Source organism: Armigeres subalbatus, chromosome 2, assembly GCF_024139115.2.
Source record: "Armigeres subalbatus isolate Guangzhou_Male chromosome 2, GZ_Asu_2, whole genome shotgun sequence".
NCBI classification, from domain to species: Eukaryota; Metazoa; Arthropoda; class Insecta; order Diptera; family Culicidae; genus Armigeres; species Armigeres subalbatus.
In genome coordinates, this window is record NC_085140.1 from 231,874,212 (window position 1) to 231,889,137 (window position 14,926).

Genomic DNA, 14,926 nt, shown 5'->3' on the forward strand with positions numbered 1-14,926 from the left:
GCTTTTGACGTAGGACTACTTCTGTCTTTTCTATATTGGGGTACACTTTGCGATTGAGAAAATTGTAGACCGTCACGAAAATATGATAGACTTTGAACTCAGCCGTTTCTCGATAAATTTCCAATTTGTTTAGACCATTCGATCAAGGATGTGTCAACGCTTCTTTTCTTTGTATTTATCTGAAAATACTGACCGTCTAAGACTAGTTTAGTACTTTTCATTTAATTCCACCAAACAGTTGTGGTCAAAATAATTGGTGGAATTAAATGGAGAGTGCTAAACTCGTCTTAGACGGTTGAATACATTCCACTAAAAAGAGCTTAAAATATTTTTTTCTGAAAATACTGATTTTCAAATATTCATTATTGATAATTGATAAATAGATTAGAAATAGATAAACCAACGAATCACGTATATGCATCGCAAGCACAGACACCAAAATTAAGCAACTTGCGGGTTTGGATCTAATCCACAGTTCGAACAAGATTTGACTTAGAGTGGACGCAGCGGACGAAGGTGTTTCTAGCATTTTCAAAGGAAACCCATCGCATTGGTGGTGGTTGTCGGCGTGTTGCTGCAGTCATCGAGTGGCCGTCGGACAATAACAACACAAAGTGAAATTTCACCGCAAATATTCCAACAAGCCTCTGGTTGCAGTTAGTTATTGGAAAGACACATTGGGGAAAAAAATGGTTGATTTGCAATAATTGACTGTTTCGGTGGCATCGGCGTTTGGTGTGGTAGCTTGGTTGCTGTTAGTGATTCCTTCCATCCAAATTTATTGCATCATCACCCTCCGACGCGCGCTGCTATCAAAGGGCAACTTTCTGTCTTCGCCAAATGGTTAGCTTTGCACTTTGAAGAAAATTCTCGAATTCACCTTCCCTTGTGTAAAATAATGTTCCAGCAAATATTTCCAATCAGAATCTGAATCGAAATCAGAATCTTGTGAGGAAATTTTATTTTACTGCTACCAATGCCATTAATTCGAACAGACTTATTGCTTCATCTGCCTCCAAAGTGCTCTTGCAATCCTGTTACCAAAGGTAACTTTTAGTCGTCGCTAAATGATAAAGTTTTGCACTTTTAAGAAAACTCTTTTCGGATCAACCTTCTTTAGTATAAAAATGGTGGACCGGAAAGAATAGATTTCATTTACAATGACTAATAGAAACAATACTAAAGAACCTTGCCAGAAGACGTTACTTTCCTCTGAAAATATGTACAGAGATCACACATCGGTCCGCTCTCTGCGGAATCCAGATCAAAGTGGCTCGTGCGCGTCGGAAAGCAGCTTTCTTGTATCTAATGAAGTAATTCCATTAGCCCCGCCCCTTCATTAATAGTTATGAGTGCACATTGTATTTACACCCATAACAGATCACAAAAGGGGTGGGGCTGAGGGGCTTACTTCCGCAGAAAGCGGAACTATCGCATTGATGGTGCTCGTCGGCGTGGTTCAGCCTTATATCCTCTCAGTTCGTGACAGCAGCGCGTACGGACGTGCTTTTTGCTCGCGCATTTTTCCCAAGTGTCATAGGAGACTCGGTGGCCGATTCGGTCGTGGGAAAAGTGCCTAAGCGTACTGGTCTTGGAGGCGCGGATAACCCCTTCAAACAGCTTTTGCAGAGCAACGTGTTCTCGCCGTTGTCGCTTGATGACACCGGCAATCCGCTGAAAAAGAGAAAGAAGCAACAATCGCAGCTGCCGCAGGTACAAACTGAGCGGATGGAAAAGTGCCCGCCTGTTCTCGATAAGGGCGATCCTCCGGATTTGCGGCTGAAAATCCGCCAGCTTATCGCAAAAGGCATGTTCTGACTTTGCAACGAGGGAGTCAAGATGATGCCTGCTAATCAAAATCACCACAAATCCATCGTGGAGTTCCTACAGGTCCACAAGTATGAGTTTTACACTCATGACCTCCCGGCACGAAGCCACACAAGGCTTTGCTGCGAGGGCTTTATGATATGAAGGAAGAAGAGCTTATCACCGAGCTAGAAATCAGTAGACTCAAGCCTATCGCCGTGCACAAAATCGCTCGCCACGACAAGGCCAGAAAGTTCCGAGATCAGCTTTACCTGGTCCATCTGGAGCATGGCTGCATCTCGTTCAATGACATGAAGCTGATCGGAGTTGTAAACTACACCGTCGTCGGCTGGGAGCGATACCGGCCCGTGCACCAAATGTTTCAACTTCAGGGATGGCACCCGAAATTGCCATATGGCCGCGCGTTGCAACAAGTGTGGCAAACTACACCCAACGGATGAGTGCGACAAGATGGAGGTGGCCAAACCAAAGTGCGCCAACTGTGGCGGAAAACATCGGGCCACTACGAATGGCTGACCAAAACGCGATTCGACCAGGTCTTCACTCTTGGCATTTTCATCATTGAAAATGGCTGCTAGAGTGGGCCTGATCAACTGGAACGCTTGCTCGCTTAAGAGCAAAACAATTGAGCTGAAGGATTTCCTTGATAAGAAGGAAATAGACGTGGCGTTCATCACCGAAACGCACCTATAATCGGAGGAGAACGTCAACATCTTGGAGTTTCGCATCGTGCGACATCAGCTGTCGTCTGATTCCAAGCTTCCAGCTCAGTGTCATCGAGGCCATTGGTGTCGAAATCACCACGCCTGTCGGCACAATCGCGCTCATCGCGGCATACTGCCCTACCCAAGCCAAAGTCGGCGATGGCTTATCGGTCGCCCTTCGGAGGGACATCGTTAAGCTAACGCGGAGACAAGGTCAGTATAACATTGCCGGAGACCTGCCCGAGCAGCACAATTCAGACAAAAATGGTTGCAGCAACTTGATTGCGACTGAATCCGGTCACATATGAGTTGCAGTAACCTATGTGGAATATGTGTGCTGCTAGGGTGAATGCCGGTCTGGAGTCCATGCAACGATAAATCTGTACATAACCAACATGAACGACCACATCTCCCAGCCGGTCGTGTACCAGGAGCTCAGCTCGGATCACTATCCTGTGGTGGCGGAATTGGGATCCTCAGTTAATCGGCATCAGATGTCCCTGCGAAACTACCATCCAGCCGACTGGGGCTGGTTCCAAAGGTGCGTGGACCATGACATAAACTACGAGGTGCGTCCGGAGACGCCGAAAAGTATCGACCACCAGCTGTACGCCTACGAAGAGGCAGCATGTTCCAACGGCTCGACAGGTAAGCAACACCCTAACCATTGATGCACTCAACAAAGATTGATCCGTTTACGAAATGTCACGCGAAGGCAGTACCAGCGTACTGGGCTGCCTGTCCTTAAGACACGTTGCAATCGTTTGACAAAAATCATCCAGGCCAGAATGGTGGACTTCAGGAATAGTGATTTCTCCAATAAGATCCGCGCTCTCCCAGACTGTGCTAAGCCGTTCTGGAAATTGACCAAAATTCTAAAATCCAAGCCTCGGCCCATTCCACCTTTGATCCCATTAGACAACAATGACTCTAAGGATCGCTTGATAACTCCTGCAGAGAAGGTCGCCGAAATAGGTCGTCACTTCGTCAGCTCACATTATCTCGGACAGAATATCGTCAGTCCGCACGAAGCAGCCGTTAGCGAGTATGCAAACAACATTCACCTAACTCCCAACGACCACTCAGAGGAGTTCGAGATCTCAGCTGGAAAATTAACGGCATATATCAAATTGTCGAAAAACATGAAGGCCTCAGGCTTCGATAAAGTTCTGAATCTCGAGCTCAAACACAAGAGTTTTCCGTTCTTCGAGCATATTTTGCTGATCTAAAGATCAGTGTCAGTGTCTTCGGCTCAGCTACTTCCCATCGTCCTGGAAGTCAGCCAAAGTCATCCTTATCCATAAGCCTGGGAAGGATTCTTCCTCCCCCAAAAGTTATCGTCCCATCAGGGTTATCCAAGCCATTTGAAAAAGCTATTCATTACCGGTTACTTGAGTCTGTCGAAAATCTGTTTTTTGCTGTTCTTCGACGCGGTCGGTCGACACCAACTGACTCGAGTTACCAACGTCCTCAGACGGAACTAGTTTGTCTCAAAAAAATCCGTCATGGCCCTACTCGATGTTGAGAAGGCATTCGACAATGTATGACATGATGGTGTATAAACTGCAACGTTACAATCTTCCCAGCTACCTGGTGAAAATCATCAACAACTACCTGTTGGCAAGAACATTCCCGGTCTCAATCAGCGGAGCGAGCTCCAATGCGTACAACATCGTTGCATGCGTCCCCAGGGCAGTATCCTCGGGCCCCTGCTTTTCAATCTGTTCACCTCCGACATGCCAGAACCTCCAGAAAGCGTTATTTTGTCTCTGTTTGGAGATGACGTCCATCGTCCACAATGGTAGAGTGATCAGAGCGCTAGTGGCAAAACTCCAACGAGGCCTGGATGCCCTGACAGAGTACCTCACCAGCTGGAAGATCTGTATCAACGTGGCGAAGACCCAGGTCATCATTTTCCCTCACTGTAGATCCCCTAAACTTGTTCCGCATGGAGACTGTAGCTGTCTACAAGCAAATCATCCTCCCCGTGATCATTGGCATGCCGGACTGAGATAGCTGCACAAAAACTCATCATCTGAAACTCCAATGAGTTCAAAACAAGTTCCTGAGGATGATCATGAACACCCTCCCCGGACACAAACTTCTGAGGTCCACCGTCTGGCCGGTATTAAAACTCTACACGAGAGCGTAAGGTGAGTGTAAGGAAAGGCTTAAGGTCCGTTGCTTACAATCGGACCAGGCGACCATTAAGGCGCTAGTTCCAATTTAGGTTATCAAATTATTATTGTAAATATTAGTGTACATAGTAGTTAGGCTATCAAATTTTCTAAATTAATTAATGCCTCCTTTTACATTAGATAAACTTTATAAATTACATTTAAATTCCAACCATTGCTATTGAACCGAATCAAAGATGAAGGGCCAAGTGGTCAACCACTTGAAATGTTAAAATAATGTAACAAACAAAAATAAAAAATAAACAAATCTAAGTCCTCTTAAGTCGGCGTTAACGAACCAACGTTTAACCCAAGCAATAAAATTGGGTATTTTACCCAATGGCGCATTTTTAATTTTACTAAACCAACAAAAAGGCGCATTATAAAAATTAATCTAACCTAGTTTATTAGGATCGTCACGACAAACTCGGGGAAGGCGCAAAAAGTAAAATTTTAATATTGCGCAGATTGCCCCTTATTAGACTCCTGCGCGAAAATTATTTGCGTGAATATTTTCCCCGTGTCAAACAACCAAGTGAATTAATTATTTGCTGTTTGTGTGAGTAAACAAAAACACGTGTGTCCGATAAATAACAACAACAAAAAAAACAAATACAAAGATAGTTTAAATGTATTACTGTGCACGCTGAAAATTCAAAGCAAAACGAAATTGCGCCAGAGTCTAAAAATTGATGCAACGGACAATAAGCAAGGAAAGAATAATTTCCAAATTTCTGGTACTCTGAATTCATTTTCAATTCAGAGAACCCTTCAAAATCCGTTTTTTTGTTGAGTTAAAATAGTTTATTTGTAATTTGATTTAACTTAATTTAATTTCACTTGATTTTTCAATCTTTTCATAGAGAATGTGTAAATCCAATACATATAGAAATCGATTGAAAGTTCTGCGATGCAAACAATAGATATACCGTAACACTTACTGCCAACCCCTAAACAATACCTACAAGGTTTGTTCTGCTACTACGTATAAAATCGACTACGTGAGGCTGCGTAGTCCTACGTCATCTTTGCGTACAACCCGATTGGGCTGCACCTTTGAGTTTTTTTTGTATAAAACAACAAAGTATTTTAATTATAAATTCTGAGTTCATAGTCCGATCTGCCAAATATTCAGTAAGAACCAATAGGATAGGATTCCGCGTCGAATAGAACTCTTTGCTAGTAAATCGGTTAATGATAAGTACCAACAAAGTGAGCTAAACTTTTTGGACTGTTGTCACACGCACACACACATACATACATACATACATACATACACTCATACAGACATCATCTCAATTCGTCGAGCTGAATCGATTGGTATACAACATTATGGGCCTCCGGGCCTTCTATATAAAGTTTAGTTTTAGAGCGAACATACAGCCCTTACGTATACTTTGTATACGAGAAAGGTAAAAGTAATAAACATTAATACGCAAAATACGTTACGCATAATATGGTATTTTAATACTAATCGAATAATAATTTGTTATACATTTGATATTGTAATAATAGAGTGTGTTATGCATGAAGTATTTTGTTCATATATTTTAATTTTTATTTTTGGTGTTTTACCTCTTAAGGGCCCCCTACACGCTCCGACATTTGTACAACTTTGATCCAGCCCCCAGGAAATTTGGTTTGGTCGAAGTAAAGTGAACAAGTTGCACTCTCCAACAGACGTACAACTTGCCCACAGACGGTCCGACTTTACTCCGACCGAACCAAATTTTCTGGGGGCGGAGTCAAAGTTGTACAACAACTCGGAGCGTGTATGAGGCTCCTTACACAATCCAAGTTCATAACAGTATAGGGTATCCATAATAGAATTAGGTATTATTGAGTTATTTTCTTTTTCGAACGAGTGTAGTATTGAGCTTATTTGGGAAATATTTGGCTTCGCAGTCTTGGAGGGAATTGAAAACTTTCTCCTGCACGGGATAAGAATTTCCACACCTCTTGTGCATCCTGCTACACTAAGAAATTATCCAAACTTGTAAGAACATACAATCAAATCATTTTTAATATTTTCAAAGTTTATACTAAGCTAGGGTAAAAAAGTAATCTATGCAAGATTAAATCGTTACACGGCGAGGATACGGAGGTTATACTAATCGAGTATAAACTGCACGTAAACGAACGTGGGGTCAACCAGGAGAAACGCAGATAGCAAAGATTTTTCTCAGAGTATACTTTTCGCGATACGTTATATGAGACGTTGTGAGGGTTTTCATCAAATTTTGGTTTTTGTTTACACTGTTGCTTTTTACGCGGGTAGATTTTTACACTTTTGACGTAAACAATGTCTAAGGGGAAGACTCAGATACAGGGTGCAAAACCGAAATTTCCAAATTCGAGACCGTCACGAAATTAGGATAGATTTCAAACGCTAATAGCGTCTTTATCCTTCGATGGATTTTCGACATTTGCTTATCAATCGATTCAGAAACTCTCCAGCAATTTGCCAATTCTATTGATACTATTGATTATCAACGTTAAACTATTGAAAATGTTATTTCTTTCCAAACCGGGTGAAAAATTCAATTCCGTTTATAAATCCCCAACACGGACATCAGATTGCAGTAAGGTACGGGCCTTTTGATACACTGCTTCGTTTTCCCTGTGTATAAAAAGCCCCGTGTTTCGCGTGCGCGCGTCATTTTCATTCTGGATGTCACGGCGAGCGGACCAGGGCGTCCAGAAGCGGTCCCAGTGACAACGGCTGTCTCAGCGGTGGTGGTGCGGATAAAATTTTTTCGGTCGGTGGTGGTGGCGGTCGTGGAAGCAGCAGCACATCATTTTCATCCGTGTCCCATCTTCGGCGGATCTGGCAATCGACGGCGTTCGTTGAGCCGAATCATCGGATGGCGGTCGCGCAGCCCAGTGGCTGCTGTTAATAAGGCAATTAATCGGTTCTTTTCAGGACCATCATTATATTTGGGAGGAAGGTTAAGTTGAAATAATTTTCCTAAAGTGCAACCGTTAGGAACTGGAAAATTCTTCGGTGAAATTTTCTAGCGTAATTCGGAGTTATATGATTTTAGTGATTGAGAATGTTGATATTAGACGAACTTTCTTCATAGAACAAAGCATAATTGTTTGGCATCGGTAGCGGAATCATAGCATTAGTGCCGGTCCGAGCATAGGCTGTCATCGGAAGATTGCTACAGCAATTTATTCACTAATGTGACGTTTGCAACGATTTGGATGTTGTCGGCACAACATGAAATTTTCCCGCGAGACTTTAATTTTGTATTTTTCCTGAACTTTATTCAAAGCGCAACCCTAACGTCGGTAGTTGAATCCCAAGCAAGTATCGGAAAGAGACCATGCAAACAATTGATTCGCATTATGACTGAAGAAAATTGTATGGCTTGTATGGCAGTATTGATGTTTGCTACAGATTTTTTCACGTCGTCTAAGGGGAAGACTCAGATACAGGGTTTAAAATGGAAATTTCCAAATTCGAGACTGTCACAAAAATGTCACAAAAATTAGGATCAAACGCTAACAGCGTCTTTATCTTTCGATGGATTTTCGACATTTGCTTATCAATCGATTCGGAAACCCTTCAGCAATTTGCCAATTCTATTGATACTATTGATTATCATTAATACTTAATTTTTTTCTTCAACAAATATGATTTTGAAAAAGTATCACCGGCGCGTGCTTACTCACAATCTACATGCTGATACATTTACAGTTACATCAAACAACTGAAAACCGAAATACGCCACTCCAAAATTACGAGGTGACAATGTTAGAAAGATAGGAAAAATATCACAGTGTGTAGTGCCTCCCCGAGTCACCTTAAGGAAGGATCCTTTAAGTACGTAACGCAAAAATTTGGCATTTCAACAACCCCCCCCCTCCACCCCTATATCACACTTTTTGTATGAAGCATCTAAAAATTATGTATGGGTCGTCACACTTCACCCAACCCCCTCCCCCTCTAAGTGTTACGTAATTTGTGGACGCTCCCAAGAGCCAATTTCATTGATGGTAGCCGATCGTTAGTACTTCATATCAAATATCATATCATATCATAGCATATCAAAGAATATTGTGGCCAAATTCCATAAAATTTGGTCAACAAAAACCCCCCTGACAATAATAGAACACAACCTGCCAAAGCCGTCATTCCCCCTATTTCAGACAAGAAAATTCAATCTGAGCGCTGCTAATGTTGATGACGACGACCGCGCGACCCACACCATCGCCGGGAATAAAATTTCCGGTAGGAGCTCCGCCGATGCCGAACCACTGGTAGTGGTATCACTACCACGGTCTGCTCTCCGCGACATCTCGAACGAAATGGCTCGCGCGCGCGGAAGGGCTGCTTTCTTGTAATCAATAAAGTTGAACCTGTAGCTACGCCCCTTTGGGGGGTGTGTGACGGTTACACAATATTTGCAGTCATACCGGACAACAAAGAGGCGGGACTAATGAGCCATCTTTATTGATTATAAGAAAACTGCTCTCCCGCGCGCGCGAGGCATTTCATTTGAAATGTCGTGGAGAGCGGTTCCAGCATCGGCGGAGTTGCTGAGAGAATTAATCGGTTCTTCTCAGGGCCACCATTCTATACAAAGGAAGAGGCGAGGCGAAAATTATTCAAAGAGCAAATTAGCCACTTGGCGACGCCATAATGTTGCCGTCCGTAGCAGAATCACGATTGCGCTCCGGGGGGAGATTCTATATAATATGAATTCGTATGAATGACATCAGTGGCAGCCAAGTGAAAAATGTCGGAAGTGAATCCCAAGCGTGCGTCGTCGGAGGGAGCTGCTGGAGTAAATATATTCATATGAATGGTAAATTGGTAATGTGATCGCATTTTGACGTGAACTACGGGGGAGACTCTGATACAGGGTATAAGATGAAAATTTCAAAATTGGGGACCGTCACGTAGTCATGTAAAATTTTAAAAGATAATCTTTATCTTTTGATTAATTTTTGAGATTTATATATCAAATGAATCGGAAACTCTCCACCAATTTGCAAATGTTATTGAAATTTTTGATTATCAACGTTAAACTAGTAGAAATTTCAATTCCTTCCAAACCCAGTAAAAATTTAGACCCAATCAATAATCCTGCAACCCCAACACGGACATGAGGTTGTTATAAGTTACGGTCCTTTTCGCCCATCGCTCCATTTTTCTATGCATAAAAGACTCGTGTCTCATACGCGCACGTCATTTTCGTTCGAGCATTCTCAGAGAGCGGACACGATACTTCATTTGTAGCCTTGAGCCAGCATTGGAGGCGATTGTCGGGCGGAGTCAAAGGCATCCCACAGCGATAGGCGGCAGTCAACGATGGTGGAGCGACGGTCGGGACGGCAGCCTCACTGGAGTGAAAATGTTGCCCGCTTGCGGTCCAAGCGACAATGGCTGCCGCGTTGATGTTGGTCGCGTCGTCAATGGTGGAGCTGCGGTAATTGCTGATAGTGAATGGAGTCATTTAAAGTAAATCAATTCTTTGGATTACCATCATTACCGTGAAAAAATGGTGTTAAGCTGAGAGGATTTTCCAAAGTGCAACAACTTGTGACCAGCACACTCTTGGCGTTCAGTAAAATCTTCTAGCAAGATTCTGAATTTGGTTATATGCTGTCAGTGATTTCCAATGCGTACCATTGAGAAAAATAACAATATAACAATCAATTGGAGACAAACTTCGGTTAGTTACGCAGAACTTCGGTTAGTTAGGAAATTTAAATGCAAGGATGATATCAGTAGCAGTCAGCTAAAATTTTCATTTTTGCTGTTAGGGATTGGAATTGCACATTATCGAAGGTTAATCGGTTATTTTTAGAACCAAAATTTTATACAAAAGAATATTAACCGAAACTAATTTTATTCAAAGTGCAAATTATTATTTGCAATAGAAATACCCAAATTAAATTAAGCTCATTCAGAATATTTTTCGAAAAATAAGAAAAAACAACAATGAAATTGATTTTTTTTCAAGTGAAACCCCTAACAAATTAAACAAACAAAACTAAACTTTCATATTATATAAAACTCGAGAATTAAAAAATTTTGACTTAATTCCATGAATATATCAGCTACTTCAAAAATGTAAATTTTTAATTGTCGTATCCAACAAATTTTATGTTTTGACTATTGCTCGACACCAGTGTTGTCTCAAAAGTAATCAAAAGAACAATTTTGTAATATTCATTAATTATGGGTCTTGCTAGGTTCTTCATTTCACCAAACGGTTTTACGTAGTTTACGTCGGGCGGTCGTGTCTTGTACACAACCCTTATGATTTTTTTAACGCGGGACGTATTCCTCGCGTAAAAACCGACTACAGTATATCGAAAAAATAAATCCATTGCAAGTGGCTGGGACTATCTTCCTTTTCACGAAGTACACATTTACTGCTGTCGAAGTACACATTGACTGCTGACTAAGCTACCCATATTTTTTTTTTCATTCAAGTGGTCAAGCTCTTATGCTACGTTTTGACAGGGCAAGTGAGTTGAACAACTCAGTTGAATTCAATTGACTTCACTTGTCATAAGACGAGTTTGTACAATCCCATTTAATTTCACCACTTAATTTGTACCTTGACAGATACGTATTTCGACCTCAACAGTAAGGTCGTCTTCAGTGTCTCGTACTTGACTCGGCAAGTCGAGTCTCTATGGGGAAACATTATTTTTCAAAAATCAGTGTCTCTGAAACACCCACCACGTGAAAGTAGATGCTCTCCTCTTTCATATAGTGGGTAAACTAAAATGTTCTATCGGGGATCTAGAACAATTATTATTTTTTTCACTATTTTTGGTGCAAATTTCATAGAAATCTCAAATGATAGCCGATTTACCCCCCCAAAAATGTATGGAAAAATGACCTTCGTGGAAGAGGAAAACCTATACTTTCGTGTAGTGAGTGTTTCGGACAAACACACTGTGCACTGAAATTTGGACACATTTGATATCGATGAGTTTTTATTCCACAAAACCCTGTTAATTTTCATTCTCACGTGACAGCAGAGATTCTGCACTTTATTCCGTGCTATTTACTTACAGATCGACGAATTTCCATAATCAGAAATCCTTTTAATTCTTTTTACTCGAAGAACCTTGTTCCAGTGAACCATAATACAATATAAGAACAAATGATCGCTAGAATAATCTAATTTGCTAACATTTTGTACGATGCGCATCACTCACCCGATCCGACGCTGGATTTATTGACATGTATCAATGCGTTGGATCACAAAAGCCAACCGACTGGGACACGACCAAAGGCCCACCGCACACTACTGCTGCCTTTAAGATCGTTCATCCGCCGTCCGACCGGGAATCAAACTTCAAATTCCCGTTGATCGTCTCCGTTCTACCACTCGGCAAGAAATCGGCACCGGAAGGTCGAAATTTAATTTAAAATTTAAATACAATAGAAAGAGAACCAGGCGTTCTCCGCTTGGGGCTTTTTGCTCCTCCGATTGAAAATTTCATTCAATCTTTTATTGTGACCGCTGTCAATTGTGAAGAAATCTATTCTGATGTATTTTAATTGGGTTCAGTTTTTTCTCTCCCGCACTCCGACTGGACCGATAGCCCTTGTACGGGACCCGGGCTGGATGTCCTCCGCCCGACCGACTCACGGGGTAGGTATCTGTTTGTTTTGTCTTCTATCTCGATCACTTTGACAGGATATCACTGTCAGTCAAGGCGGACGAACGATTGTTTTATTTCTCGTCCGGCTGTCTGCTAATAAATTTTGATGAATATTTACGACAGGCGGGCTTTCGAGACAGACAAGAGACGTATAGGACTGTCAGTTAACGTAAAGAAATAAACCTTTTCGGAATTGCTCCTTTTTCCCTCTGTCCATTTGGGTTGATTGATTTGGCCGAGCTGCGCTGACAGGGCAGCCCATTTGTGGGAATGTTCAGTGGCTACTTTCGAGTCAGAAAATCGCATTTTCGGGCAAAATGACAAGGATTTATATCGCTTGCCGTGTCACGTCGGCCGGTTGAATCGACAATAGTTTTGAATCGTGCCGGTCCAACGGGGGCGATCGAAAATGATTCGAATCCCACTGTCTGGTGAAGCTCTCAAAATGTTGTCAACGATTTATGGATGAAGAGAAATAATATTGCATTTCACTTCAAGCCGCTATGTTGAAATATTGATAACCAGCCGAATGGGACGATACTCATCAAATGAAAATTCATCCAACACTTGGGCAGCATCCAACGATCTGGGATCAATTTAATCTGCGAGGCAAACGACTAAAAACATTAAAGAAAATATTTTAATTTAACAGTAACAGACCATTTTGTCGAAGCCCAATTGTTGGAATGGTTGCAAACAATTTCAAGATCATTCTTCTGCCGTTATTTAAAAAAAGCTGCTTACATTTCGTTGATTTTTGCAGCTGAAAGATCTCGTTCCATCCGTACTAGTTCCTTAGTCGATCAATTAAAAGTGTTTGGTATTCTCACTGTTATACCCATTTCTACAGGGAAATTGATTCTCCGTAGAAAATGTGAAGTATGTATGGAAAATTTAAAACATCAACAAAGAACATAAAACGGGAGCCATGAGAGTAAATCCAAAATCGAAAATTTGCAATGAATCTGAATCACTACTGATGTGATTCAGATTCATTGCAAATTTTTGAAGATTAATCTTGTTTGAATCTGGGGCAAAATAGAACAAGGTCACTGGTTTCCCCAGCAGTATTCTATTCATGTTTGAAATTTGTACAATAGAATGAAATCATTATGTTGCTGCAAAGAATGGAGCCGTAGTTGCAAAGTGGACTGATCCGAAGATAAAATGACGCATTCACATTCAAAATGACAGCCCCGAACTATTTGAATCACTGCTAATTTTGCTGTTATAGACCAATGCAAGATCTTGACTTAGCCTCACTCATTTGACAGTTTACAGAGCTTGTTAATAGGGTGTTAGAATCAAAATCGATGAGCCAAAAATAAAAATTCACAATTTCCGTTCAAAATCTTTTTTTATCCGAATATTCCAGTGATGCTACCTTTTACGTGCTGAACTAAGGCACAAATCTATGTGGTTCAAAGCATCATTTGTCATAGATGTCTTGATGACAGCACATGATCGTAACCTGTTTGATAGTGAACCTCAAGAAAACTATTTCCTGAAATGGTTCACTTGCATTCAAAAGTGAACATATCTTCATTCTGCCAAATCATCAAACAATATGAAAAACCAGTGTAACGATTTTGTGAAATTCATGCCTATCAAACAATCAACGCGTTTCGAAATTTGCCATAAAGACCTTCCTCCATCAAGCTGGTATAGCCACGAAAACAACCCATTAATCATCCCAATGGATCTCCTCCCAGTTTGCAAGCATGGAAGGACACTTCCAGGATCACAGATGTTTCTTGTAAATTATTACATACATTATTATTTCACAGTGTGCTCGTTTTGTCCTTTGTTCCTAGGAAGTGAAAAATGACTTCAGAGCAGAACAGCCCTCCACGCAGCCAATTCACTGTTGCTCGGTAATTTATCGTTGCCGTAGCCTTGAACCTTAATTATGCTTTACGACTCTTCGCCTCCGGTGTCCTCGACTTTTAAAAACGATTTTCGAAAGTGCATAAAGCAATAATTTATTGACCTTAACTGTCGTCCCTCCTCGTCCGAATGGGTGTGCAGCTCCGCACAAGCTGGACAAGGCAATGGCACTTTGTTGCATTTTTTGCCTTTTTTTTTGTGTAGGCTGTATCCGTCGCCACCGTTTATTACAGACCGAAAATGTTTTAGTCGCTTTTGAAAGTTGGTGAAATCATAAAATGCCTTCATCAGTGTCATATTGTTGTAGGGTAGGTCGATCGGCTGTCAGCAATAAATGTGTCTTTATGTCTAAAAACAAATTCATGTTGTTGTGTTCAGCTGTTTAATCACATATAAATGAGAGGTCGCACGATGAGTACAAAAATACCAATATTCCACAGAATTGTGAATAGGGAATGGGACAAAATCGTTTTTTTTTTCAATTTTCATTTTTTAATTCATTTCACAAATAAGCATGCCAAAATGCGAGAACGGCTCCCGTTATTTCTTGTCGAAAAGGCTTACAAAATCCTTACCATTAGGTTGTCTGAAATGAATTATAGTAACCCACAGGCGGTGAAGGTTGTTTCATGAAAATATTATATTGTGTCTTGCTACAAAATGACAACTTTCGTGATCATTCTCCAAGGCTCT